The sequence below is a fragment of the Arachis stenosperma genome, chromosome 6 (genome assembly GCF_014773155.1).
Source record: "Arachis stenosperma cultivar V10309 chromosome 6, arast.V10309.gnm1.PFL2, whole genome shotgun sequence".
NCBI lineage: Eukaryota > Viridiplantae > Streptophyta > Magnoliopsida > Fabales > Fabaceae > Arachis > Arachis stenosperma.
Window position 1 is genome coordinate 35333094 of NC_080382.1, and position 6579 is coordinate 35339672.

Here is a 6579-nt window from a genome sequence, read left to right on the forward strand (position 1 = left end):
TTGAAGAGGTCAGTCGCTTTGTCTGAAGTCAGCTCGGGTCGCATAGCTCAACCCAGGGTATGAACAGTCCCATGCTAGAGCTTGGTCTTTCTTTTGAGGTCGTGTCTTTCTTAGATTTCGACCCTTTTTGGAGAAGCCGAGCTCGAGCATTTTGTTGATCTCGTCGTATGATCTCCTATTGCTGACTTTGAATGCGGAATGTTTCCTTTTTAATTTCAGAGCACGTTTTGCGCTTTTCCTGGAAATGCGGGAAGATTAAAAACTCATTAACTCTTTGCCGTTTCCTTTGTTTCCCTCTTTGTATCTCATTTTTGAATTTCAAAGGCTTCTTTCAGTTTCTCGTCTCCTTGCTTGCTGCAATTTCTTCTTTCTCCTTACCCTTCTATTTTTGCATCTTCGTGCCTCCCTTTCTTTTACCCAAAAAGCGATTGTTGGTGTCGTTTCGGTCGTTTGCTTCAGTTCATGATCAGTTATCGTGTTCTCTCCTCTGCAGGTTGGTTTTCTTCTTTTCTCAATTTTTTATTTTCTTCCTCTGCATGCTTGTGTTGTTTGTGCTTAAAAAGTTTTGACCTTGTTTTGATTCGTGTTGGAAAGTTTGAGTCTTTCTGCGTTGTTGTGCTTGATTGTTGCTGTAATGCGCATTTTGATTCCATTCTAGGGTTTTTTGATTTAACGCTTCTCCCTGTCCCTTTTCATATGACTTTTTATGGTAGATCTTTTGGTTGAATCTTGTTTAAAGCCTTGAATGGTAACTGTTAGTTTGAAAAAGGTTGTATCTTTTTGATGATTTTCGTGCGATTCATTTGATGACAGTGGTTTTCTTGCCATTTCTGTGTGGATGTGTTTTAGGGCTTAAACTGCCGATTCTCTCGCTTCCGGGTTCTTGTCTTGTTACTGCCTCCAAAGGGTGTGATAAACCACTAGTTTATGGTTCATCTTGTGCTCAATTGAGTGGTTTTTATCAAACCTTTGCACACTTATTCATACAAATTGCATGGTTTTACAATTCCTTCCTAGTTTTGTTCTATGGTTGAAAACTTAATTCCTAAGCCTCTAATTTGTGTATTTTAATTCCCATTCTCTACCATTCGATGCCGTGATCTGTGTGTTCAATGATTTTAGACTTTACAGGGCAGGAATGGTTTGGAGGATAGAGAGGAAGCTTGCAAAAATGGAAGGATGATAAGCAGATAATTTATACGCTTTTTAGCATTATTTTTAGGTAGTTTTTAGTATGATTTAGTTAGTTTTTAGTATATAATTATTATATTTTATGCAAAAATCACATTTATGGACTTTACTATGAGTTTGTGTGTTTTTCTGTGATTTCAAGTATTTTCTGGATGAAATTGAGGGACCTGAGCAAAAATCTGATTCAGAGGCTAAAAAAGGACTGCAGATGCTGTTGGATTCTGACCTCCCTGCACTCAAAATGGATTTTCTGGAGCTACAGAAGCCCAATTGGCGCCCTCTTAATTGTGTTGGAAATTAGACATCTTGGGCTTTCCAATAATATATAATAGTCTACACTTTGCTTGAGTTTTGATAACGCAAACTGGCGTTTAAACGCAAACTTTTTACCCTTTTCTGGCATTAAACACCAGAACTGGCATAAAAGCTGGAGTTAAACGCCCAAACTGGCACCAGAGCTGACGTTTAACTCCAAGAAAAGCCTATGCACGTGAAAGCTTCAATGCTCAGCCCAAGCACACACCAAGTGGGCCCCGGAAGTGGATTTCTGCATCATTTACTTACTTCTGTAAACCCTAGGTTACTAGTTCATTATAAATAGGACCTTTTACTATTGTATTTATATCGGGAGATCTTTAGATCATTTTGGAGACTATCTTTGTATCACTATTGATCTCTTGATCATGTTTAGGGGGCTGGCCATTCGGCCATGCCTGGACCTTCATCACTTATGTATTTTCAACGGTGGAGTTTCTACAACTCATAGATTAAGGTGTGGAGCTATGCTGTTCCTCATGAATTAATGCAATTACTACTGTTTTCTATTCAATTCAAGCTTATTCTTGTTCTAAGATATTCATTCGCATTCAACATGATGAATGTGATGATCAGGTGACACTCATCACCATTCTCACTTATGAACGCGTGCCTGACAACCACTTCCGTTCTACTTGAAAACAAGCTTAAATGTATATCTCTTGGCCTCTTGGTCCACGACGCATGGTTGCCTCTCCTAACAACAGAGCCTTCCATTCCGTGAGATCAGAGTCTTCGTGGTATAAGCTAGAATCAATTGGCAGCATTCTTGAGATCCTGAAAGTCTAAACCTTGTATGTGGTATTCCGAGTAGGATCTGGGATGGGATGACTATGACGAACTTCAAACTTGCGAGTGCTGGGCGCAGTGACAGTGCGCAAAAGGATCATTGGATCTTATTCCAACACAAGTGAGAACCGACAGATGATTAGCCCTACGTAACCCGTAGCCAGACCATTTTCACTGAGAGGACGGACGGTAGCCATTGACAATGGTGATCCCCCAAAATACTGCTTGCCATGGAAAGGAGTACGCATGACTGGATGAAAGCAGTAAGAAAGCAGGGATTCAAAAGGAACAAAACATCTCCATACGCTTATCTGAAATTCCTACCAATGAATTACATAAGTATCTCTATCCTATTTTATGTTTTATTTGTCTTTTAATTATCAAAATCCAATAACCATTTGAATCTGCCTGACTGAGATTTACAAGATGACCATAGCTTGCTTCAAGCCGACAATCACCGTGGAATCGACCCTTACTCACGTAAGGTATTACTTGGACGACCCAGTGCACTTGCTGGTCAGCTACACGGAGTTGTGAAGAAAGTGTGCGAGATCACGATTTCGTGTACCAGGTTTTTCGCGCCGTTGCTGGGGATTGTTCGAGTTTGGACAACTGACGGTTCACCTTGTTGCTTAGAATATGTATTTTTCTTTTTTATTTTTTTCTTCAGAATTTTTAAGAATGAATTCTAGTGTTTTAGATAATGCTTTTATCATCACAGGAGCCTTTTTTATTCCCATCAATTTGGCTGTTGTATGTAATGCTTTGCTAAAGCTTGGCTAGCCATGTCTAATCTTTTTAGACTGAAGCTTTAGACTAACATTGCATGATTCCTGGAATTCTTATTAAAAATTTTGAGTTTCTTATTTTCTTTTTCAAAATAATTTTTGGAAAATACAAAAAAATTTATAAAATCATAAAACAAAAAAAAAATATTTTGTGTTTCTTGTTTGAGTCTAGTGTCAATTTTTAAGTTTGGTGTCAATTGCATGTCTTTATTCTTCTCGCATTTTTCGAAAGTGTGTTCTTGTGTTCTTTATTGACCTTCAAATTGTTCTTGATGATTTTCTTTGTTCGATCTTTAAATTCTCTTGTTTTGTGTCTTTTGTTGTTTCTCATGTGCATTCTCAAATTGTTAGTGTCTTTAGTATGAAAATTTCTAAGTTTGGTGTCTTGCATGTCTTTCTTTTCTTAAAAGTTTTCAAAAATATGTTCTTGCATGCATTCCTTGTTTTGATCTTAGTTTTTCATGTTTAATTTCATTTTGTTGTTTTTCTCTCTTATCATTAAAAATTCAAAAATTTCAAAATTATGTCTTTTCAAGTCAATAATACAGAGAATTGAAGATTCAGAACATATAGCAGAGGAATCACAGAGAAAAAGCTGGGCGTTCAAAATGCCCAGTAAAGAAGGATTTCTGGCATTTAAACGCCAGCCAGGGTACCTGGCTGGGCGTTTAATGCCCAAGGAGGTAGCCAAATGGGCGTTAAACGCCAGAATGGATACCATTCTGGGCGTTTAACGCCAGGATAGCACCAAGGAGGTAATTTTGTTTTCAATTCAAATCTTTTTCAATTTTTCAAGTTTTAAAACTAATTTTTCAAAATCTTATCTTTTTCATATCCTCTCTTATCAATCATATCTTTTTCAAAATCAAATCTTTTTCATTTTTCTTTTAATATTTTCGAAAATCCTTGCTAACAATTAATGTTGTGATTCAAAAATTTCATGTTTGTTACTTTCTAGTTAAGAAAGGTTCAATATTTGAATTTTAGAATCAGATCTTTTAATTTCTTGTTAGTCAAGTCATCAATTTTAAAAATCAAATCTTTTTTTAATTGTTTTTCAATCATATCTTTTCAAACATATCTTTTTCCATCATATCTTTTTCAAATCACATCTTTTTAAATTCTAATTTCAAAATCTTTTTCTAACTTCCTATCTTTTCAAAATTGATTTTCAAATCTTTTTCAATTAACTACTTGACTTTTTGTTTGATTTTAAAAAAAATTCACTATTTCTTATCTTTTTCAAAACCACCTAACTACTTTTCTCTCTCTAATTTTCGAAAACCACTAACCTCTTTTTCAAAATTCTTTTTGATTAACTAATTGTTTTAAATTCTAATATCTTTTTATTTCAAAAAAAAATTTCGAAAATTTTCTCTCTCCCGTGTCTTTCTATTTACGGACTAACACTTCTCCTCAATTAGCAATTCGGACTCTATCATTCTTTATATGTTCGAAATCTTCTCTACCTACCTCATCAATCTATTCCTTTTTTCCTCTGACACCTCAAAGAATCTCTATACTATGACATAGAGGATTCCATACCTTCTTGTTCTCTTCTTTTTCATATGAGCAGGAATAAAGACAAAGGCATTCTTGTTGAAGCTGATCCTGAACCTGAAAGGACCTTGAAGACGAAGCTAAGAGAAGCTAAAGCACAACACTCTGAAGAGGACCTGAAAGAAAATTTCGAAAAGGAAGCAGACAAAATAGCCATGGCCGAACCCAACAACAACAATGCAAGGAAGGTGCTTGGTGACTTTACTGCACCTACTCCTGACTTTTAGGGAGAAGCATCTGTATTCCTGCCATTGGAGCAAACAACTTTGAGTTTAAGCCTCAATTAGTTTCTCTGATGCAACAGAATTGCAAGTTTCATGGACTTCCATTAGAAGATCCTCATTAGTTCTTGGTTGAATTTTTGCAAATCTGTGACACTGTTATGACCAATGGAGTTGATCCCGAGGTCTACAGACTTATGCTTTTCCCTTTTACTATAAGAGACAGAGCTAGTATATGGTTGAACTCACAACCTAAAGACAGCCTGGACGCTTGGGAAAAGCTGGTCAATGCCTTCTTAGCTAAATTCTTTCCACCTCAAAAGATGAGTAAGCTTAGAGTGGAAGTTCAAACCTTCAAACAGAAGGAAGATGAATCCCTCTATGAAGCTTGGGAAAGATACATGCAATTGATCAGAAGGTGTCCTTCTGACATGCTTTCAGAATGGAGCATCATAGGTATCTTCTATGATGGTCTGTCTGAGTTATCCAAGATGTCATTGGACCATTTTGCAGGTGGATCTATTCATCTGAAGAAAATGCCTGCAGAAGCCCAGGAACTCATTGAAATGGTTGCAAATAACCAGTTCATGTACACTTCTGAAAGAAATCTTGTGAACAATGGGACAACTCAGAAGAAGTGAGTTCTTGAGATTGATACTCTGAATGCTATATTGGCTGAGAATAAATTATTGACTCAGCAAGTCAATATGATTTCTCAGAATCTGACTGGATTGCAAGCTGCATCCAACAGTAATAAAGAAGCATCTTCTGAAGAAGAAGCTTATGATCCTGAGAACCCTACAATGGAAGAGTGAATTACATGGGAGAACCCTATGGAAACACCTATAATCCTTCATGGAGAAATCATCCAAATCTCTCATGGAAGGACCAACAAAAGCCTCAACAAGGCTTCAACAACAATAATGGTAGAAGAAATAAGTTTAGCAATAGCAAGCCTTTTCCATCATCTTCTCAGTAACAGATAGAGAATTCTGAGCAGAGCATCTCTGGCTTAGCAAACATAGTTTTTGATCTATCTAAGGCCACTCTCAGTTTCATGACTGAGGCACAGTCCTCCATCAAAAATTCGGAGGCACAAGTGGGTCAGCTGAGTAAAAAAGTTACTGAAACTCCTCCTAGTACTCTTCCAAGCAATACAGAAGTGAATCCAAAAAGAGAGTGCAAGGCATCTACACGTCCAACATGGCCGAACCTATAGAGGAGGAAAAGGCAGTGATTCCCAGTGAGGAAGACCTCATGGGACATCCACTGGCCAACAAGGAGTTCGCTATTGAGGAACCAAAGGAATCTGAGGCTCATCTAGAGACCATAGAGATTCCACTGAACTTTCTATTACCATTCATAAGCTCTGATAAGTATTCTTCCTCTGAAGAAGATGAAGTTGTTACTGAAGAGCAAGTTGCTCAGTATCTAGGAGCAATCATAAAGCTGAATGCCAAATTATTTGGTAATGAGACTTGGGAGGATGAACCTCCATTGCTCATCAGTGAACTAAATGCATTGGTTCAACTGAGGTTACCTCAGAAGAAAGAGGATCCTGGAAGGTTCTTAATACCTTGCAACATAGGCACCATGACCTTTGAGAAGGCTCTGTGTGACCTAGGGTCAAGTGTAAACCTCATGCCACTCTCTGTAATGGAGAAACTAGGGATCTTTGAGGTACAAGCTGCAAGAATCTCATCGGAGATGGCAGA

General features: G+C 37.3%; 1 non-coding gene across 1 annotated transcript; it reads right to left on the reverse strand.

Moving 5' to 3' along the window:
* Positions 1-5193: 5193 nt before the first annotated feature.
* LOC130938657 (small nucleolar RNA R71) lies at positions 5194-5301 on the reverse strand. Its single transcript, XR_009069815.1, has one exon. It is a non-coding gene; the product is annotated as a small nucleolar RNA R71 (small nucleolar RNA).
* Between the last annotated feature and the right edge of the window lie 1278 nt (positions 5302-6579).